We start from the raw sequence: 23,720 nt of genomic DNA on the forward strand, positions 1-23,720 counted from the left end.
ACGCTGTGACAGCCCTCCCAAGTTATTAGGTCCACATGCACCAATCCTTGCCTTAATGGCCTCAGATGGTTGTGCACGTGTACCGGATAACTTAACAAGGATATCGAGTTCGCCAACTGGAACTCATCATCCCAAGGATCTCCCACATAACAGGTATATCACAGTAATCACATTTGATACACACACATTGGAGATAGAGCGGAAGACTTTTACAAAGTACACTTTACATTCCAGAACTCAAGTTTTACATGGTAGAAAGAGATGTATTTATTACAAGTTCTGATAGTACTTGAAGGCATAACTTAACTACAATAATTGGAAGGGTGAAGCCTTTCCATAAGAGATATATAAAAAAACCTTCTAAGCTTCAAGTCCTCCACATGAAGTAACTAACCCAAAGATAAGGGAATAAAACTTCTCCTACAAAAACAACAAGGGATAAAACCCTGAGTACGCAATTACTCAGCAAGACTTACCCGACTAAAAAAAAGACTCTCAAGGGTATGTTGGCTTTTGGGAATCAAGGTAAAGCTCATCAAAGTTCAAGGACTCATTTTGCAGTAAAGTTTACTAGAAGTGGGTCCTTAAGCCAAGTTTTATTTCACAAGTTAGTTTATTACCTGAATCTTCTAGCCTGAATCTAGCATTTTCCTAATCTAGATCATTCACTTGACCTACACTAGGTTGCTTTTAAAATCCAAATTTTGTTTCGCTTGTTATCTACGATGAAGGGCAGCGATCCAGTCTTCATATCCGAGAAGTAACGGCGATCCGAATCGATCAATACCCAGCTGGGGATCTCCAACCACACAACATATGTAGCACTTAACCCTTGCATATGTCAATCATTCCCACGGATCCTCCACTACATGAACTGGTCCGCGCTACCCGGGAGCACATTACCCTACCATTCAGCCTCTTGCCAGGAGGGTAACTGCTACTCCCACCATCTCCCACGCCCAGTGCGCGGATGTCTTTTCACGTATGGAATAGCCGGGTTCAGGCTTACCCATGACGAGGTATGTGGCCAGTTAAAAGGTCCTAGATCATCAGGCCAACAATCGGTACGGTCCTTAATCGACACAGACGGGCGACCTTTCCTGCTCAGTGTCTGGTCCCATTTTAAACTATTTCAAAATTTTGGCGCCTGACAGAGGGGCCATGCCTGGATAATGAATTTATCAACGTCTTGATGCCTTCATTATCCCAAGCCCATTTTCTTTTTTGTAAAAACATGAGTCATATATCAAAAACATTTTTCTTAGTCTATCAGCATGACTAAGCATCTCTAGCTTTTATAAAACAGGTGACAAGGTGTGGCAATCAACCTTTCAAGGATGGTAATGCATCAAGTGTTTAATCAATCAACTCCTATAACCTAATGCATCATATAAGTGATAAAAATTTTGTAAACACAAGGGAGGTGGCAAATGCACCGGGGCTTGCCTTGTTGCAGAAAAGATCCAAAACCTTTCTACAGTTAGATGGGACTCCACCACTGGATCTACAACACTGGAGCAGACTCCTCTTCAGGAACCACTTCTTGAATTTCAACTTCCTTTTCTGGGAGCTCTACACGAAATGATATGAATATGAATGCTTATGCTTTTGTAATTTGCAAAGAAGATAGCAAAACAACTCTCTAGACTATACCAAAATCAATGGTCTTTTATGTAAACTTGTTTCTTCACCAACTAATTCCTTTCATCCACTGATCGCACCACTACGATTCACACGCACATCACAAAGCCCAAGCTGATGGTGTGAACCACAAGCCAGTTATAAACAGTCGCGGACAATCTTTCCCGGGACATAAAATTATGCTACGATTAATCCAAACACACACGCAACCATGCCAATCACCAAGGTGCAGTTACCCAACGACGACAGCAAGTTCTACGGACGCAAAGACGTCGAGTTGGAGGACGGTGCTGTGCTAAGGAGCTAGATAACGTACGACGGCGCGACGACGATGTCTTGATGGTGAGGTAAGGACTCTGACGTGGAGAGGAGGACTGGGTGCCGGCAAGCTCGCACACCAGGGAGCGCGGCGAGCAGCAGCGTATGTCCAGATGCAGCGATGAGGGAGGTCGAGTAGAGAAAACCGCCGGCGGGCCGGAGCTGCAGGGGATAATGACAACAATAATACTAAGTACATGGTCGGCAGTTCCAAAAAAAAATCTACGGCGAACCCATGAGGCAGGCGCCAGGGAAGACCTGTGCTGAGCGCTGCTGTAGCCTCGGCGAGGTGCTCAGCAGCCACGTACGATGGGGAAAGCCAAGCAGGGTGGAGGCACGACGAAGTGGGGCTTTGTGTGATAAAGGAAGGGAGCTGAGCCGAGCGCTACTGCTGCTGCACGAGGGAGGCACAGTGGGGAAACCAGGAAATCGTCGAGAGCACAAGCAATTCAGTTTGGGCTCCAAACTAGCATAACAAGAGTTGGCTTAATGGAGGTCGGGCTGGGGCTATTTCAGAGGGAAAATGCGAATTAACAATCCCCAACACACACCTGCATGTTTACCACGCAAGGTGGAAGCTCAGGGAAAAAGTCCAGCACACCTTTACTGCATGTATGACACCTCATCAACAGTGAAGCAGCTGAATCATCCAAGAGATAGGCTTTACACCCTTCCTGCATCTATCCTCGGGGTGGTGAATTTTTGACAATAAACTTTCCTTTCTCATAAGTCTCTTTTGGGCTGGCATATCCTAGAATTCCCTATATCAATTTGGTGGATGGAGATACTTCCATGAGATTATTCTGAAACTGCTCCTGCTGTTTTACTCGACTGAAACCTCAAGTTCAGCTCCCCCTTTCTCTTTATTCTTAACACAACATGCCCACTTCATTGCCCCAAGATTATTCAGTAAACATAGCTTTTCCTGGTTACTGTAGTTTGTATAGGCTAAAAAGACCTATAATCAAATCTAGAGTACCCACAAGTGGGGTACATTACTCTGAGCTCGAACTTCCTTATCTGAACCAATCAACAGCCATTAACGTCTGACAGAGCCATTTTGCGACCCCTTTTCTCCTATGTTTATGTAGTACCAGGTCCAGATGACTTAAAGGAATTTATGCACCTATACATGATCTCCCATTTTGCTACAAAACTCTCAATTCAAAAACCACAGGGATTGGCTGCACAGGGACTCTAAACTGAGCACCAACACTGAGATTCAGTCTCTGCCAGTTACTATTTCTAGTCTGAAATTTCAGACTACACTAACTGCTCTGAACTTCTTCAGTTCGACTGCAGAGCCAGATTCATCCTTCTTTTGCTCCCATTTCTTCATAGAGACAGAGCTACCTCCCCACATCAACTTGCACACTAATATATGTTCTTCAACTCTGCTTATAATGATATGGCTTAATACTCCAAGGATTAGTCACAAAATAGCTCCAAAAATTTGGAAAATCACACTGGACCAAAGCTACAGTTGACTGAATAACCTTCTGTCACCGCAGACTGAAAGTCCAACTTTGGACAGCCATTACTTCACTTTTGGTGTGGGATCACACCCAACATACTTAAAGGCACTTATTCACTAACATATGGTCTTCAAACTTTCTACAAAAACTTCAGTCCAAAACCTTATTGATTAAGCAGAACAAGCTCCCCAAACAGCACTCCCAACACTGATTTAGAATTCAGACACTATGCAAAATCTGAAAAATCTAGAAGTCTGACAGCCCCTATTTTAAGCAACTATTGCTCCACTTTTTATGCAGTACCAAGCCAACCTTACTCAAAGGAACTTGTTCACTGATATACACTCTTCAACTTTGACACAAGGAGTATGGCTCAAAACGCTATGGATTAAACTCAAAAGGGTTTCCAAATTGCACCAAAACACACAGTTTCAGGTTCTGGTTTTTCACCAAGTCTGAAATCCAGAACAGCACATTGCATCTTTGGGCCATTGTTTCTCCCAGTTCCATACATCTTTAGGGGCATAACCTTTAACCCAACTTATACACCAACATGTGGTATTCCACCTTGGTACATAAACTTTAACCCATAGCTATATGTATCAGCCACTAACAGGCCTCCAAGGTTGCTTCAGAATATAAAATCTTCAGTTTCAGAGATTGCACTAAGTCTGAAACTCCACAAGTATTACAACCCCATTTTGGACTAGTTTTACACCAAGTTTCACATGGTTTTAGGGACAGGTTGTCTAAGCAAATTTGTATCCAAAAACAGCTAGTTGATATTATTTTCAGCAAACTTCAAATCTGATTCAAAATTGATTTAAGCATTTTACTCCAACTTTTCCTCTAAAACATGGAGTTCTCCATACATGAAAGTTGTTCAGCTCTCCAAACTCTACAACTTTGATATATGGATCTTTAGCAAATTCTCTCTAGATTTAAAATTCCACTTTTGGGCTACTTTAGTGTTTCATTTGAGATTGCTTTTCTCCAGACAAATCTCACCAGTCTGATCCCTTACTTAAAGCAAGATTACACTTCACCTCAAAGTTCAATTTTAGTACTTGGATTTCATGGCCAAGACATCTTTAGCTTGGAAGTAGTTTGCTTTCACTCGACCACTCACTAACTCTTCAAACTCCTTTGGCTCTCAACAAGATAACACACCACATATGGTTTGAAAATTTTGACCTAGTGAAATGCATTCTAGGTGTATCAATCAAAATGATGCTGATGCATATGATGTCATGCCAAGGTTTTAGTTCTCGTAACACCAGGGGTGTTACAAGAAGGGTTGGTGTCATGAGCTTGGCAAAGACGATCAAAGAAGTTGAAGGTATGGCTGAATATGGCAAGAAGCACCGGCTCCTCTGTATCGCGCCTGGATAGAGTTCGGCCACTGTGTTGGTGCTGCCCGCCTTGTACTCCACTATGAAGTCGAAGCCCAATAGTTTGCCCACCCCGTGGTGCTGCGAGATGGTGGCATGGCGCTGGTCGAGCAAAAATTTGAGACTGAAATGATCAGTGCGTACAGGAAGCGGTGCCCCCAAAGGTATGGTCTCTAGTGGCGCACGGCGAGGATGAGGCCAATAAGCTCACGCTCATACGCCGCTAGGGAGCGATGTCGTGGTGCAACAGGCCTGCTGAAGAACGCCACCGGGTGCTGGTCTTGGAGGAGCACGACACCAAAACCGTGAGTGAGGTGTCGCACTCAACGACGAATTATTGGCCAAAGTCGGGAAGCGCGAGTACCGACACTGTGGTGATAACTGGTTTGAGTGTCGTGAAAGCTGCCTCAGCCTAGGTGAACCCCTCCTTGCGAAGAAGAGCGGTGAGGGGCGAGGTGATGGCCCCGAACGCCTTGACGAACTTGCGATAGTAGCCGACTAGGCCGAGAAAGCCGTGCACCGCCCGTGCGAGTGAGGGATCGGCCTTCGGAGGCACGATCATTGGGGATGGTGTTGCGAACGTGATGAGGACGACTGGCCTAGACGAAGAGGATCTCCTGTATACGAGGTTATCAAGGGCATCGGCACCTGAGACAGCGAAGCCTCGACTACAGAGTTTGTAGCCTCGACTGTTATGGCGTCGGGGTTTTTGCCCGGCAGCCTGATGGTGAAGGAGGTGATATTTGAAAGGAAAAGGAGATGAATGAGATAAATAATTCTTGTTTACTTTATTTAATCGCCTGCAAGCATTATATAGTACAACTGGAACGTCGGCCCCGGGATGCAGTACATACCGCGCAGAACACACGCGGCCACGCCCGCAACCGACTTGGCTGCCTGCTTGAATAAACCAGCAGCGACATGGATCGAAACGAACCAAACTAATTCGCCACCTTGCCGAGCCGGAGCTGCAGACGCAGCCGCAGCCCCATCCACGCCGCCGCCGCCGACGCAGGCAGAGGCAGAGCGCACCCAGCGCCACGCCAGCCATGACGTCGTCGTCGTTCAATGTGGGGGAGTCGTCTCGCGCCCGTGAGCAACCAGCGAGCGACGAGGTGCTCGAGTTCCAGCCCCGCCCGTGGGTGGCACCGCAGCCGCAGCCCCATCGACGCCGCCGCCGACGACGCAGGCAGAAGCAGAGCGCACCCAGCGTCACGCCAGCCATGGCATCGTCGTCGTTCAATGTGGGGGAGTCGTCTCGCGCCCGTGAGCAACCAGCGAGCGACGAGGTGCTCGAGTTCCAGCCCCGCCCGTGGGTGGCACCGCAGCCGCAGCCCCATCGACGCCGCCGCCGACGACGCAGGCAGAAGCAGAGCGCACCCAGCGCCACGCCAGCCATGGCATCGTCGTTGTTCAATGTGGGGGAGTCGTCTCGCGCCCGTGAGCAACCAGCGCGCGACGAAGTGCTCGAGTTCCAGCCCCGCCCATGGGTGGCACCGCAGCCGCAGCCCCATCCACGCCGCCGCCGGCAACGCAGGCATAGGCAGAGCGCACCCAGCGCCACGCCAGCCATGGCGTCGTCGTCGTTCAATGTGGGGGAGTCGTCTCGCGCCCGTGAGCAAACAGCGCGCGACGTGGCGCTCGAGTTCCAGCCCCGCCCGTGGGTGGCACTCTCCTCCATCCCCATCGTCCTCGACGCCAGAGACGAGCGGGCATCGATGCTCGCGCCTGGCGTCACCGACTTTGTTTTCGCCCTGCAGCACCCGCTGCTCAGGCCGTCCTACCTGGTCCTGCCCGGGCGCATCGTCCCGGGCCCCAGGTCGTTAAGCTTCCCCTACGTCGTCTCCACCTGCTCCGATCGCCTGCTCTTCCGGGTTACCCACGGCGGCAGCGTCTGGGACTACTCCTATTTCCTCTGCGACATCCACGCCCGCACTGCCGCCCTCCTCCCCGACGTCCCAGCCAACCTCGGCGTCAGCACCTTGCCGCGACGAAGCATCGGCCTCATCGCCGACCGGCGACACGTTGGCCACTACATGGTGGCCCAGCTGCAGCCCACCTCCATGAGGACGATCTTGCTCTGCTACTCCACCTGCACCGACCAGTGGACCGCCAGGACGCTGGCTTCCCACCCGAACCACGAGCCCTCGGGCGTTGACGGCGTCATCGCCCACGGCGGCCTCCTCTGGTGGGTCGACATCGCCAGCGGCGTGCATGTTTGTGACCCTTTCGCCGACAACGCCGACCTGCACCTGCGCTTCATCCCACTCCCGGTCTGCTGCCAGATGTCGAGGCTCGACAAGCTCGTCAGCCCCTTTGAGCTCGTGCACCAGCGACGCCTCATCAGGCCCAGCGACGGCAAGCTGCGCTACGTCGAGATCCAGGGAGTCCCCTTTGTTCCGGCTGCCAACAAGCAGCCCTTGTTGAACCCTCGGGTTTGCATGTTCACGCTCGTCAGCCAGGAGAACCGACATTAGTGGGTACACCAGTACACGGCGACCTTCGCCGACATCTTCGCCGACGCTGTCCTGCCGTCGGGCGTGGTGCCCTGGCTCGCCCTCGTCGACCCCAACATCCCCCATCTCCTCTACTTCTTCCTGAACAGGACGCTCTTCGTAGTAGACGCACACGCCAAGCTGGTCGTGCGCCGCTTGGAATACCCGGTAGACATGGATAAAGCGGAGCTCAGGTTCCAGACCTCCCGCTTCGTTGATGCCTGGTTGCTGCCACCAAGGTTGACGAGTGTGATGTTAATTAACTATCTCGGCAATGCGCCAGCCGGTACGTACTTAACTATCTCGACATAGCTAATTAATCTGCACAAGCAATAGCGATCCTTAACTTCTCATGCCATCAGATCAGGTATTTTGTTGCTTCGGTTAGTAGTACTCTTGTAGATGTTATGTTATATATGTTATGTTCAGATTGCACACGCACATTCTGAGCCAAATTACGACTCCAATTGAAAATGCACAGCGTGCATGCACATCATATATCCCGATCGTATGCACACGTAACAATAGAACTGGTGTTCCTATGTTGCATTGCGATGATGCTGGTTGGCACCAGCATACTACTAATTGATAGTTGCGTGCTGATCCACCATCGGATTAACTGATGATTGTTGTTGTTCTATGCATGCATGCTGCAGGTCGGAGCGGGATTCGGGAGACTAATGACGAAGGAACGGATGGATCTGATTTCGACCAAACAGCAGCTTTGTTGTCTCAGATGGAGATCAAGAGCCAGCCAGATAGGGATTAGGGAGGAGGTGGCTACCGACGACCAAGCTGCCGACTCCGATGAACAAGCTGATGCATGATAATTGCTGAACCATAGATATCCAGCTTACCTAAGGGCTTGTTCGGTTCTACCCCAATCCATATGGATTGAGGGGGTTTCAATCCCTAGTAAGTCAAAATCCCTCCCAATCCGTATCAATCCCCTCCAATCCATATGGATTGAAAATAACCGAACAAGCCCTAAGTGGGGGATCGAGAGGCCACTTCTTATTCGTCTCAACAAGTAGTGCAGGGTTATGCGACCTTTATGATGGTTTCGGACATGTGTCCACTAGGAACCATCATCAGATCCAAGTAAGGAACAAAGCCTGTTTTGTGCGCTGTGGATGTCCGAGATAACATTTTGTGTTGTGTTGCACATATCGATACGCTAGCTAGCTAATAATTGAAATGTAATTCAATTTTGGTTCTATTTGGGTGCCACTATATATTAGGACTAGGACACGAGTCCAGGCACGGCAGATCCAGGATGAGATATAAAGGGGGGCTATTAGCTAAAATTAGACAAAGCTAAATGATCTAATTAATATAGACCAAACAAGCCAAGTACGAAATATATAAATACAATACTTCAAATGTAATTTTGTTAGAAACATTTTTCTTCCTGTTCTTCATGAGAAATCTATGTATCCTATCCCTATAAATATAAAAAATAATTTTATCAACTAACCTAGCAAATAATGACCAAACCAAAATACTTAAAGTCTAACCTAGCAAATAAAACCTAATCTCGTGAACAAAAATATATATTTAGCAAGTGAACAATTTTATGTGTTAGAAAGTATTAAAATATAAATTCTAGACGGCGCACAACTGAGTTGATTGAAAAGAAAAATGGGCTAGACACAAGACAACAATTTTTTCTTGACATGACCCGGCACCAATTCTCTTGCCCCTTGCCACATTTTGTATTTGGTGGCTTGGATCCTGCGCTTCAGCAACCTATAGATGGGTCGGATGGGCCGTGTCGGGCCGACTATTTAATAGAGCCTTTGTATGACCCCATATGTTGGAAAATGGGCTCGTGCCGGTCCTGCACGAGGAGTGGGTCGGGCTTGGGCCGCCTCCTTGGCACACAGTACCGGCCTGGTCCGGCTCAATTATTTTTTATTTTAAAATACCAGTATACATATATTTACAATAACAATACTCCATATATCACCACCACTACCGGAATACGGCGCTTTGCCGAGTGCTTTTTGTCCGGCACTCAGCAAAAACGTCTTTGTCGAGCGCCGCACTCGGCAAAATCCTACTCTCAGTAACGACCACGTTTACCGGGAGCAGGACTCTTGGCACAGGAAGACACTCGGCAAAGACCGCTTTGCCGAGTGCCGAACACTTAGTGAATGACGACACTCAGCAAAGAGCCGTCAACAGCCGTCTATGGCTGACAGTCGTTACCTTTGTCGAGTGTCGGGCTGACGGCCGATACCTTTGCCGTGTGTTTTTCAGGTTTTACCGAGCGCAGCTGATTCCAGTAGTGAACTAAATTGTGGTCGCACCGGTTACCATCGTTTGGCTAAGGCTCTAGCCAGAGTGGCCAAGGTTTGATCCTGGCTTGTGCGGCCCTTTTTGGGGATTTTTACTATTTATTGGTATTAAGTTGTATGGGTCTGATGTGCTAACGGGCCGGCCTGGCATGCCTAACAGGCCAGCATGTCGTGCTTGCGCCTCGGCCACGACACGTGGGCCAGCCCGACACAACCCGATTAAGTAGTCGAACATAACAGTTAGTGCCTTAGCGGGCCCATGCCGTGTCGAGCTCGGCCGCCCATTTAGGCACCTAAGCCGTAGCCTACACTGCAAGGAAACATCTCTGGTGGCTCGCGCCTTGGCCTGCCTATGCGTCCGCGTGCTGCCGGTCGTTGTGTACGTCCTGTTTGCCGTGTTACCGCCTGCGCCGCGACCGAGGCTGCATCCCGGACAGCCCAGGGTTCAAATCCGACTTGAGTCTAGGAGCGGTTCTTGTCCTGCCCTATTTTGTATGCTTCTATGTTACACACTATTGGGGACCTGCCTTGCTGAAGGTTCTCAAAATGCCTACACTTTAGCATAATTAAATATGTTTCCGGTATATAATGAGGGTTGGATGAAGCTGGCCTTCGATCGAAGCAACATATAAAGAAGCTTCACCCGTACGTGCAAGTAGTGAAGGTGCGAGCCGGAGTCGGTAGCTTAGGCAATGGAGAAAAGCTTCAAACTCAAGCCAGTGAAGGAGAAGAAGTCCAAGACTTGCGCAGGATAGAAAGAAAGGGAAAATACAACAATGTCTCTGCGTAAACACTATGGGCCTTTATGTAAACACTATGGGTATGTATGTAATTGTCGGTACCCTGAAACAGGGGTACCCCTTACTACAGTATAAAGACGCGATGCCCGTACGCCGTTCCTTAGCCACACAGTCAACAGCGCTCGTCCCACCACATGGGCAGATCAAGGGGACACCATATGGCAATGAAAGATGATACATCTAGGATGTGTCAGTCGAGACGGACCTCCGCAAGGGAGCGCCGGACCCCTGTACGCACAACCCGGACCCCCGATTGTGGCCCGGGACTCTCGAGTAAGGTCTGGGCCGCAACAAGGTCCCAGGACAGGGGAAACCCTGGCATGAGCAAGGGTCAGGGGCTGATGTGTGGCCGGGCTTTACACTGCGCATGCGCTCCTCGCTCAGGCGGAGACCCGATGCGCCCACATGGCTCGTTGCCCATGACATAAGCCAGCATGCGGAGCCTGATGTAAGGCCCCTAGACCGCGCTGACTCTACATTTATTACAGAAGGGACACGCCGCCTGTCCACCCTGCTGACAGGCGATGTGCCCCCTCAGCATTTAATGCGTCCTGTCCACTCCGCTGTCAGGCGGCGTCAGGGCCACCCTGCAGACGACGCACCTGTCCAATCCACTATCAAACAGTGCGCCTGTCACACCCGATTTTAGAAGGCAAACCGAATGCGAACCATGTACGTGCCAGGATCAGCAATTCACGTACACAGCAGTTACATAACATGGACATCTTCACACAGTGCTCAAATAATATTAAAAAGGGAAATAGTCGATTACATCATATGTCTGAGACATTCACATAGTCTTTACAATAAATCAAAGTGCGGAAAAGAAACGTAGATAAACGCGGCCTTCACAGGCAGCCGACTGGGGGTTGCCGCTAACCCACGCCTAGAACTCGTCGTAGTCTTGGAACTCCTGGAAGTCTCCTTCCACAGCTTCATCTTCTCCTGAGTAGTGGTTGCAATGCTGACAACCTGGGGATGGGGGGGGGTTTGGTGTGTAGAGCAAGGGTGAGTACACATCAACATACTCAGCAAGTATCCTGTTTGGCTGTAGTGGACTAGCTTTATGTGGGGATAAGTCAAGCAGTTGCTTTTAGTTGGTCAGATTATTATTTACTAGTAGAAAGCCAGGTTTTAGCATTAACCCAAGTTATTAGCCCAATGTACCCTTTCCAAACGGAAAGAATACCACTTACCAGCACCATAGACATAACCAAAACCATCAGTCTCATTGCCACCTGTAAACCAAAGTGTCTCTGATCAAGTACCACTAATCACTGGAGCTCCCTTGGCCGCTCATAACCGCGAGCACGACTGATATATCAGTTTTCAAACACTCTGCAGAGGTTGTGCACTTTACCCACAAGCCGTGATTCCCTTTCTGCCCGGAGAGAGCTACTCCCCATTGACCACTACCTAGGTGGCCTAGCAGGGCATCACTACGTAGCCTTTACAAAGATTTCCCGGGGCTGTAGCCGCCCGTTAGGTTTCCTAAATGCACCGCACTCCTCCCCAAGGGAGCGAACCCAAGCTTGGCAGAGCGAGCCGCATATACCGAGCCCCATTGACGGCACGACGGCTAAGCGAACTACACCCCGGATCCTCTAATTATTCAGCTAAGGGCACCCCATTCCACCCTCATGGTTGCACTGTTTTCCCGGGCGGTCATCCATAGAACAGGTCCTTACGGAGAGGCACTCGAGAAACCGCTCGAGCCCCCTTAAAGGCCACAAGTACAACATCATAATAAGAGAAGGGAAAACAGCGTATCATAGATAATCTCATCATGTTCATTGATTAGAGTTTGAGCAATAGCATAAAGCTAAACAATAATAATCCAACCCAAATAGGTAAACAAGGACATGGATAACAAAGCTAATCAATCCTTAGGCATAAATGTGTAATGCGGGAGGTGAATTAAAGAATGAATAGGACAGAGATAGGTCAAGGGACACTTGCCTCCACCAACCGACTGTTGCTCAGGGGCTTCTCCTGCGAGTTCTTCGAGCTCTTCAACCGGATCGTTCTCTATGCGAGCGCAAACATACATACATCCACACATTTAATACAAACGAACAGTACACCATACAATAGAATGCAGTAAGTAAACAGACGTTCCACGCGGGCTCGCAATTAAGGTTAAGAGAGAAAGAGAAAAAGAGACGGTCGAGAAACGATTACGTTACATTATTATAGATTAAACCACTTGCTATATAGAAGGGAATCAATTTGGATACTACGTTTAGCATAAAGTAAAGTCATGTTTCCTGTCTAATCATTATAAGCAGATGAAGATAAAATAAAAAAGATTGTCGCGCGACGAGACGCGCGACATAGCACTCTAAATCGAATTAATAAATCCACGACTCGTCGCGCGACCGAGCGCACAACGAGACACTTTGCATTAATTATAAAGAGACGTTAAGCTTCGCACGACGAAACACACGATGGCATACGTCAATTAAACTGAGTCTAAAGCGGAACGTCACGTGAATACACGCGCGACGTTACACATTAAACAACCTGAAATTAAAATGGATCGTCGCGCGACGAAGCGCACGACGCAACACATCAATAGAATATGAAATTAGACAAATCCATCGCGCGACGAAGCGCGCGACGCAGCATGCTAACTAACGGAGCTTGACATTAGCTACGAACCAAAAATAATCACCGCGCACGGGTTTGCGCACGCGGGAACGCGCTAGCGGTAAACGGGGAAGCGCGAGGCCACGCGAACCAAGCCAAGGGCCAGGACGACGCGCGCAGGGGGCCGAGGCCGCGCCGGGGGCAGGGGCCGCGCCGTGGGCCGGGGCCGGGGCGGGCGCTACGCCGGGGCCAAGCCGCCGGGGGCCGCGCCGGGCGAGCAGGGGGCGTGTGGCGGAACTGCCCGAATTATTCCAACTTAAGTGCCTAAGTTCCGCCTCAGAGGCTAGACCACACTTAAATGGGAATAACCTGTCAATCCCTCGGATCTAGTCTGACACGGCCACTTACAGGATCAAGTACCACAATCTCACTCGATGGTGAGTCACAGAGCAAATACAATAAAGCATAAAACCATGCATGAAAGAGTATTAAATTATTACATCATCATAGAAGTTTTGCAAAAGTAGTTGTCATTGTTCGAAGTGCAGCGGAATAAAACTAACGGTATTTAAACAGAGAGATGGGGAAGCCTGTCCCATCATTCCTCATGCTCCTCCTCAGCCGAGGCGGGGTCCCACTCGATAGTCCAACCCGGTGGCAAGATGGACGACCAAGTCACTCCAGCAACCATGTCCTCCAGAGAACCTGTAAAATAATGCCACAAGCAAGGCTGAGTATACTAATACTCAGCTAGACTTACCCGGTGTGAGGAGTCTACTCCTCTACCTCTAGACATGCAGCTGTTTGGCTGTGGGGTTTGGTTGTCAAAAGCACTAGCTGAGTTTCTAAGTCAAGTTTTAACTTTGTCAATTTAAGTGTGACTCTCTTAAGGCTAAAAGTGTACTATCTACTCATACATAGTAGCAAGCATTATTAGCAATCAACAACTTATATCAACTCATCATATTTCCACTTGTTACTCAATGCAGTACAATGGATCAAGCAGTCTCATTAGCTGCGAGAAGCAGACGATTCGAATCGAGTTTTTATCCTTGCAAGGTAAACCTAAACACACGATATGCAGGGGCACTCCGTCCCCACACACATCAACCGTCCCCATCGATTCCCTGGCAACAGAAAGGGGCTCACCGCCTTGGCGTACAATGCCTCACTGACCCCGACTGCCGTCGTGCAGTGACCGCACTTGTACCCACCATAACCGGAATGGGAGACCATGTCTCAGGTCGCGTGAGGAGGGCAATCTGCGGGCAGGTTCACTCAGGTACTAGGCTTACCGATTTACCATATTTGTAAATTCTACTTTTATGTCGGTTTGTAAATTCTGAAGCTTCATGAAGAGGAACCTTCGGTCATCTCATACGAACAGCTTCAGCCGAAAACTGCTTCTTCCTACAAGACCTTCGGCGACGAAGCATAGTCCCAACACTCGTCGACTTGTGTTGTGAGCTCTTGTTGTGACTTGTGTGCGTGTTGTCGCTCTGATTTTGTGTCTTGTGTGCGTTGCTCATTCCTCCCTTACTCCGTGCTTCTTTGTGAACATCAAAGTGTAAGGGCGAGAGGCTCCAAGTTGTGGAGATTCCTCGCAAACGAGATATAGTAAAGCAAAGCAAAACACCGTGGTATTCAAGTGGGTCTTTGGACCGCTTGAGAGGGGTTGATTGCAACCCTCGTCCGTTGGGACGCCACAACGTGGACTAGGCAAGTGTTGAACTTGGCCGAACCACGGGATAAACCACTGTGTCTATCTGTGATTGATCTCCTTGTGGTTATCGTGTCTTACAAAGACTCTTCTCTAGCCACTTGGCATTCTTGTGCTAACTCCTAATCAAGTTTTGTGGCATTAAGTTTCAAGTTTTACAGGATCACCTATTCACCCCCCCCCTCTAGGTGCTCTCAGAGGTTATTCTATAAATAATTATTCTCAACTTTAATCTAAGTCATTATTTGATTAAAGGTCATCTAGTCAAATTATAACCATAAGATTAGAATACTATATTAATATTAAAGAAGTTAATCCAATAGACATAGATTAATCCAATTAAAATAGGGTAAACAAATTAATTATTTACAACATGTCTCATGATAAACAAAGGTTACCAAAGTGTAGATAATTTTATTACGAAGCTAAGGCAACTGGAACGAGTCATATCGGAATTAAAACGGAGTTATGAATTTTTGAAGGTTTTATGTATTTGATACAAGATTAATTAAGAGATTAATTTTAATACAGTTTTTATGTCAAACCAGAGACACTATGTGATGAACAATATTATTACAAAATTACAGGAACTGGAATGGATCAATTTGGACTAAGTATGAATTTTATATGAATTAAACAAGTCTTTGGATTTATTTCTATACTCAAAATCCATTTTCTATATTAATTTCTGAATTTCCTAAGGATCCTGGACTGGGCACATAAAAACAGAGAACCCGGGGGTCTAACTCATAAACTTCCTTAAGACTCAGTTTGCATCAGCACCGCACGGCGGGTTATAATAGTAGAAAGGACATGGATTATTTTGTAAGAGATGCGGCCGAAGGGGTACCAGATATTCTAAACCGTTGGATCCGCGATTTATGGCACGGATCAGAAGGGCACATCACCCAACCGGTATGCGCTCGTGTCCACACGATCTTGATCTAATGGCTAAACGCCCACCCACTACTGGAGCCGAAGACCAGCTAAAGCTGCGAGCCCTGCGCATCAAGAACAACCATCTTCAAAAGCAAAAAAGAGATACTCGAAGCCAAGCGGCAACACGTCACCATGCAAGCCAAAGTGCGACTAATGATACTGGATGAGGAACAAAAGGCTCGAGAGCTAGAGCAACAAATCGCACTTATACAAGGCGAAGGCCCTTGCAACCTGCAGCTTGGAAGTGGGAAGATACAAGGAGAAGCTCACACATCCTAATATACTATTCACCCTAGAAGCAAAACCTATTATTACACTTTTGCAAAACCTCATGGTATTTTTATCTCAATCAACTAGGTCCAAATTATGACTCCCTGCCAAGTTTCACTATTTTTTGACAATATTTGGTGTTTATTTATTTATTTTTGGCCCTAAAAGGCATTTAAACCATATAAACCAATAAATAATAAAAAAAAGTGGATTCTTTACATGAAGTAAGTCATAAATGATTAGATGAACTAATGGTTCACTTTTTGACAATATTTGGTATTTATTTATTTAATTTTGGCCCTAAAAGGAATTTAGATGTGTAAGACTATGTAGTCTCGGTTGCATATGATACTCAAACATCTAACTTGTCTACTTGGTCACTGTTATATGGCTTGGGTTTGTATTGCAGCGGTGTAGGTTCAAATCTTGCCCTTGCACCTTTTTTCGTTTCCCAACTTTTTGGTCCTTTTTTTTTGCCAATTGTGTCGCCAGCCTAGCTATATTACACGACAGCATTTTTTTACAGCCATATGAGACCTTATTTCATCCATAATTCATCTGTAGTGCTTACAGCTTACAACGGAACACAAAAAAATTCATAGTTCATCCATAGTGCTTACAACTTATTTCATCCATAGTTCATCCATAGTGCATAGAGCTTACAAATTTCTAGTGCTTACCACCTTGGTTCATAATAAAAAGTAAACCAACAAATATCATAAAAGCACAAATGACTAAAATGTAAATAATTTTGTTGAGGTTGCCATTTATCTTCATCAATTCAATTGCTAGAATGTCCAACTTCACAGACACATCTCCTTTATCTGCACCACATAACTCTGCTCCACAATTGGTCACCATCAATTGTGTAGCACCTTGTTCTTGCTCAAAACTGGACCGTGTCTGTTTAGTCATACCACTCAAGCGCAACCATTCGATGTACTCATCCATCCACATAAAAAGTTGCACTTCTTAAGGATCTAATATAACAACACAAAAACCACATAATTAATCTAAAATCACATGACATAAAGGATGAATGATAAACTACGTAAACAAGGAAATGATCATGAACCTTGCCGGGTTGTGATTTGCTTTCGTCTCGGCGCAGGGTCAGGCCGTGGTGGTCGTTGTCGGCGGCCGAGATCCGCCTGCCCGTGTGGCCCGCGGCGTCCGAGACCCGCGGCGGCCGAGGGGAACGCTCGCCGGAGAGGAGCGCTCGCCGCTCGAGGGAGGCGCGGTGGAGGGGAGCCGCGCGGTCGAGCCTGGAGGCTGGAGCGTGCGATTTTGATTGGGATCGATTTGGGGGAGAAGCTGAAGTGAGGACCGGTCCCACTTGTAAGGACTTAGGTCCACATGGAAGAGCCTTTGACGGGAGAAAATGTCGCCGTGAGGTGATTTCTGAGCATAGTGTGGAGGTGGGAGGGGAAAACTGAGTAGTGAATTTGGGCGAGGGTAGATTTGAGCAGAGCGTCCAGACTAGTGGGTGAAATGTAAATGTCCCTTTATTATTTAAACAAATTTCACAATTTTACTGAATTTAAAATTCATAAGCAGAGATGAGTATTATGAAGACGTAGCAGAGAGCAGGACATACAAATTTAAGCAAAGCATATACCATGATATACTTAGAGGCGAGATGGTGATCGTGTCGACGTCGATCCTACCAAGACTGAGGGTGATCGCGGCAAGGCGATTGGACTCTGGTGGTTGGATGTTGGATCAGAGGCAAATTTAAAAATAATTACGTTCTTTATATATTCTTTTGAAAGATTCGAGCTCATTATTAATTCTTGCTCCTTCACTAGCAAGTGCCCTAACTCAATCAATGCATCCAGTGTTGGCTGGTTGAGGGGGGAAGATAACAACAAAACGGGTGAAAGACTTATCTGCCAAAAGAGAAAAAGGGAGCAGGTGATGGCTTCCATACTGAGTATGAACATTGTTGCTTAGGCTATGTAGTGGATCATATGTCGCGGATCAGAGCTGTGTAAAAATAGTACAAACAACCCTGTGATGGCAGCAGTTACAAATCTGCAAATGAGAATACAGGAATATTGGATTCAGATCGCTGTTAGGGCAGATTTGTTGAGTGAAAAGCATTGGTTGACCATATGTCCGTGTAAATTCACCTCCAAGATCGTTGTTGGGGCGGTAGGGGCAGGCAGGCTGAGTGAGATCATGCGTCATGCAGGTCCCATGAGCAACGTAGGTGATGGTTGTGTCCTTGCCTGCTTCAGTGATGGCTTCGGCGACGTAGGTGAGGGGATGGTTATGTGTCAGTGATTATCTGAAGGATTCGGCGACAATGACACGTACGAACTGCGAGACCATCATGAGTGAGGGAGGGAGATGGGGCATGGATGGGCGAGCATTGGGGCTTGCGGCGTAGTAACACATCTAGGACTACGAGTTGTAGCGTTGTGGCGCCGAGGATTGCGGCATTGATCATAGGCGTCGAGGCTAGCAGCGCCACAAGACGAACGCGGGAGAGGGAGGAGGGCTGGAGCGGATGGAGGGTGGGTCCCGGTCGTAAACCACCCAGAACGGAGTGTCGCGGAGCGCAGACTGATAGGCGGTGTACTCCACCTTGGGAAGCCAACGCAGCTATTATCGAGGGCGATCCCTATGAAACAACGCAAATACATGGTGACGACCTAATTGGCGGCCTCCGTCTGGCCGTCGGCTTGCGGAAAAAGGTTGTCATCAGGTGTATCTCGGTGCCAGTGAGCCGCATCAATTCCTACCAGGAGATGAATGTGAAAACGGGTCCCGATCCTAGAACATGGACTGAGGCATGCCGTGCAGGTGCACGATCTAGGCGAAGAAGACCTGGGCCACGGACTCCACCGTGTATGGGTGCGTGACCAGGACGAAGTGGCAGTATTTGCTGAAGCGGTCCACCACCATTAGGATGACGGACTTCCCGCCTATACGCGGGAGTGTCTCGACGAAGTCCCGTCCGATTTCTGCCCAGGTCATCGTTGCCACAGGAAGGGGAATGAGCAGGCCGGCCCGGTGTAGGTGGTCTGACTTGTAGCGTTGACATGTGGCGTAAGCGCGAACGTAGTCCTATACCGTCCGCCGTAGGTTGTGGGAGGGAAAGTTGTGGCGTAGGCGGTGCAGTGTACGTTGGACGCCTTCGTGGCTGTTGTCGTGTACGACAGTGATGAGCTCGTGGAGGAATGGTGATGTTGGTGGAACGTAGAGGCGGCCCATGAACGCCACGAGCCCATTGACAAGTGATCAGGAGCCCGTGCTATGGCCCGCTACGAACTCCTCTTTGAGGGCGACTAGAGAAGTGTGACAGCCCTCCCAAGTTATCAGGTCCACATGCACCAATCCTTGCCTTAATGGCCTCAGATGGTTGTGCACGTGTACCGGATAACTTAACAAGGCTATCGAGTTCGCCAACTGGAACTCATCATCCCAAGGATCTCCCACATAACAGGTATATCACAGTAATCACATTTGATACACACACATTGGAGATAGAGCGGAAGACTTTTATAAAGTACACTTTACATTCCAGAACTCAAGTTTTACATGGTAGAAAGAGATGTATTTATTACAAGTTCTGATAGTACTTGAAAGCATAACTTAACTACAATAATTGGAAGGGTGAAGCCTTTCCATAAGAGATATATAAAAAAAACCTTCTAAGCTTCAAGTCCTCCACATGAAGTAACTAACCCAAAGATAAGGGAATAAAACTTCTCCTACAAAAACAACAAGGGATAAAACCCTGAGTACGCAATTACTCAGCAAGACTTACCCGACTAAAAAAATACTCTCAAGGGTATGCTGGCTTTTGGGAATCAAGGTAAAGCTCATCAAAGTTCAAGGACTCATTTTGCAGTAAAGCTTACTAGAAGTGGGTCCTTAAGCCAAGTTTTATTTCACAAGTTAGTTTATTACCTGAATCTTCTAGCCTGAATCTAGCATTTTCCTAATCTAGATCATTCACTTGACCTACACTAGGTTGCTTTTAAAATCCAAATTTTGTTTCGCTTGTTATCTACGATGAAAGGCAGCGATCCAGTCTTCATATCCGAGAAGTAACGGCGATCCGAATCGATTAATACCCAGCTGGGGATCTCCAGCCACACAACATATGTAGCACTTAACCCTTGCATATGTCAACCATTCCCACGGATCCTCCACTACATGAACTGGTCCGCGCTACCCGGGAGCACATCACCCTTCCATTCAGCCTCTTGCCAGGAGGGTAACTGCTACTCCCACCATCTCCCACGCCCAGTGCGCGGTTGTCTTTTCACGTATGGAATAGTCGGGTTCAGGCTTACCCATGACGAGGTATGTGGCCAGTTAAAAGGTCCTAGATCATCAGGCCAACAATCGGTACGGTCCTTAATCGACACAGACGGGCGACCTTTCCTGCTCAGCGTCTGGTCCCATTTTAAACTATTTCAAAATTTTGGCGCCTGACAGAGGGGCCATGCCTGGATAATGAATTTATCAACGTCTTGATGCCTTCATTATCCTAAGCCCATTTTCTTTTTTGTAAAAACATGAGTCATATATCAAAAACATTTTTCTTAGTCTATCAGCATGACTGCATGACTAAGCATCTCTAGCTTTTATAAAACAGGTGACAAGGTGTGGCAATCAACCTTTCAAGGATGGTAATGCATCAAGTGTTTAATCAATCAACTCCTATAACCTAATGCATCATATAAGTGATAAAAATTTTGTAAACACAAGGGAGGTGGCAAATGCACCGGGGCTTGCCTTGTTGCAGAAAAGATCCAAAACCTTTCTACAGTTAGATGGGACTCCACCACTGGATCTACAACACTGGAGCAGACTCCTCTTCAGGAACCACTTCTTGAATTTCAACTTCCTTTTCTGGGAGCTCTACACGAAATGATATGAATATGAATGCTTATGCTTTTGTAATTTGCAAAGAAGATAGCAAAACAACTCTCTAGACTATACCAAAATCAATGGTCTTTTATGTAAACTTGTTTCTTCACCAACTAATTCCTTTCATCCACTGATCGCACCACTACGATTCACACGCACATCACAAAGCCCAAGCTGATGGTGTGAACCACAAGCCAGCTATAAACAGTCGCGGACAATCTTTCCCGGGACATAAAATTATGCTACGATTAATCCAAACACACACGCAACCATGCCAATCACCAAGGTGCAGTTACCCAACGACGACAGCAAGTTCTACGGACGCAAAGACGTCGAGTTGGAGGACGGTGCTGCGCTAAGGAGCTAGATAACGTACGACGGCGCGACGACGATGTCTTGATGGTGAGGTAAGGACTCTGACGTGGAGAGGAGGACTGGGTGCCAGCAAGCTCGCACACCAGGGAGCGCGGCGAGCAGCAGCGTATGTCCAGATGCAGCGATGAGGGAGGTCGAGTAGAGAAAACCGCCGGCGGGCCGGAGCTGCAGGGGATAATGACAACAATAATACTAAGTACATGGTCGGCAGTTCCAAAAAAAATCTACGGCGAACCCATGAGGCAGGCGCCAGGGAAGACCTGTGCTGAGCGCTGCTGTAGCCTCGGCGAGGTGCTCAGCAGCCACGTACGACGGGGAAAGCCAAGCAGGGTGGAGGCACGACGAAGTGGGGCTTTGTGTGATGAAGGAAGGGAGCTGAGCCGAGCGCTAATGCTGCTGCACGAGGGAGGCACAGTGGGGAAACCAGGAAATCGTCGAGAGCACAAGCAATTCAGTTTGGGCTCCAAACTAGCATAACAAGAGTTGGCTTAATGGAGGTCGGGCTGGGGCTATTTCAGAGGGAAAATGCGAATTAACAATCCCCAACACACACCTGCATGTTTACCACGCAAGGTGGAAGCTCAGGGAAAAAGTCCAGCACACCTTTACTGCATGTATGACACCTCATCAACAGTGAAGCAGCTGAATCATCCAAGAGATAGGCTTTACACCCTTCCTGCATCTATCCTCGGGGTGGTGAATTTTTGACAATAAACTTTCCTTTCTCATAAGTCTCTTTTGGGCTGGCATATCCTAGAATTCCCTATATCAATTTGGTGGATGGAGATACTTCCATCAGATTATTCTGAAACTGCTCCTGCTGTTTTACTCGACTGAAACCTCAAGTTCAGCTCCCCTTTTCTCTTTATTCTTAACACAACATGCCCACTTCATTGCCCCAAGATTATTCAGTAAACATAGCTTTTCCCGGTTACTGTAGTTTGTATAGGCTAAAAAGACCTATAATCAAATCTAGAGTACCCACAAGTGGGGTACATTACTCTGAGATCGAACTTCCTTATCTGAACCAATCAACAGCCATTAACGTCTGACAGAGCCATTTTGCGACCCCTTTTCTCCTAAGTTTATGTAGTACCAGGTCCAGATGACTTAAAGGAATTTATGCACCTATACATGATCTCCCATTTTGCTACAAAACTCTCAATTCAAAAACCACAGGGATTGGCTGCACAGGGACTCTAAACTGAGCACCAACACTGAGATTCAGTCTCTGCCAGTTACTATTTCTAGTCTGAAATTTCAGACTACACTAACTGCTCTGAACTTCTTCAGTTCGACTGCAGAGCCAGATTCATCCTTCTTTTGCTCCCATTTCTTCATAGAGACAGAGCTACCTCCCCACATCAACTTGCACACTAATATATGTTCTTCAACTCTGCTTATAATGATATGGCTTAATACTCCAAGGATTAGTCACAAAATAGCTCCAAAAATTTGGAAAATCACACTGGACCAAAGCTACAGTTGACTGAATAACCTTCTGTCACCGCAGACTGAAAGTCCAACTTTGGACAGCCATTACTTCACTTTTGGTGTGGGATCACACCCAACATACTTAAAGGCACTTATTCACTAACATATGGTCTTCAAACTTTCTACAAAAACTTCAGTCCAAAACCTTATTGATTAAGCAGAACAAGCTCCCCAAACAGCACTCCCAACACTGATTTAGAATTCAGACACTATGCAAAATCTGAAAAATCTAGAAGTCTGACAGCCCCTATTTTAAGCAACTATTGCTCCACTTTTTATGCAGTACCAAGCCAACCTTCCTCAAAGGAACTTGTTCACTGATATACACTCTTCAACTTTGACAAAAGGAGTATGGCTCAAAACTCTATGGATTAAACTCAAAAGGGTTTCCAACTTGCACCAAAACACACAGTTTCAGGTTCTGGTTTTTCACTAAGTCTGAAATCCAGAACAGCACATTGCATCTTTGGGCCATTGTTTCTCCCAGTTCCATACATCTTTAGGGGCATAACCTTTAACCAAACTTATACACCAACATGTGGTATTCCACCTTGGTACATAAACTTTAACCCATAGCTGTATGTATCAGCCACTAACAGGCCTCCAAGGTTGCTTCAGAATATAAAATCTTCAGTTTCAGAGATTGCACTAAGTCTGAAACTCCACAAGTATTACAACCCCATTTTGGACTAGTTTTACACCCAGTTTCACATGGTTTTAGGGACAGGTTGTCTAAGCAAATTTGTATCCCTAGTGTAGCTCTACAACCTTATTATAATGTCCACCTTCAAACCGTTCATAGATCAAAAGTTATGAGGACCCAAAAACAGCTAGTTGATATTATTTTCAGCAAACTTCAAATCTGATTCAAAATTGATTTAAGCATTTTACTCCAACTTTTCCTCTAAAACATGGAGTTCTCCATACATGAAAGTTGTTCAGCTCTCCAAACTCTACAACTTTGATATATGGATCTTTAGCAAATTCTCTCTAGATTTAAAATTCCACTATTAGGCTACTTTAGTG

At 47.0% G+C, this 23,720-nt stretch overlaps 2 long non-coding RNA genes and 1 other non-coding gene across 4 annotated transcripts; 1 reads left to right on the top strand and 2 right to left on the bottom strand.

The window, feature by feature from the left end:
* Positions 1–1,447: 1,447 nt before the first annotated feature.
* LOC103646950 (uncharacterized) lies at positions 1,448–2,581 on the bottom strand. 2 transcript variants are annotated; one of them, XR_002267271.3, is made up of 3 exons: positions 2,218–2,581; positions 1,958–2,121; positions 1,448–1,572 (listed from the first exon to the last, which is right to left on the bottom strand). It is a non-coding gene; the product is annotated as an uncharacterized lncRNA (long non-coding RNA). The 2 variants fall into 2 exon arrangements; XR_002267270.2 differs by lacking the exon at positions 1,448–1,572 and having other exon boundaries at positions 1,649–2,121.
* Positions 2,582–5,874: 3,293 nt separating this feature from the next.
* Positions 5,875–8,477, top strand: LOC103648912 (uncharacterized). The gene is made up of 2 exons (XR_004856037.1): positions 5,875–7,606; positions 7,977–8,477. It is a non-coding gene; the product is annotated as an uncharacterized protein (transcript).
* A 12,214-nt stretch (positions 8,478–20,691) lies between these two features.
* Positions 20,692–23,019, bottom strand: LOC118476355 (uncharacterized). Its single transcript, XR_004856321.1, has 3 exons — positions 21,461–23,019; positions 21,202–21,365; positions 20,692–20,816 (listed from the first exon to the last, which is right to left on the bottom strand). It is a non-coding gene; the product is annotated as an uncharacterized lncRNA (long non-coding RNA).
* Positions 23,020–23,720: the final 701 nt, after the last annotated feature.

This window comes from Zea mays, chromosome 2 (genome assembly GCF_902167145.1).
Source record: "Zea mays cultivar B73 chromosome 2, Zm-B73-REFERENCE-NAM-5.0, whole genome shotgun sequence".
NCBI classification, from domain to species: domain Eukaryota; kingdom Viridiplantae; phylum Streptophyta; class Magnoliopsida; order Poales; family Poaceae; genus Zea; species Zea mays.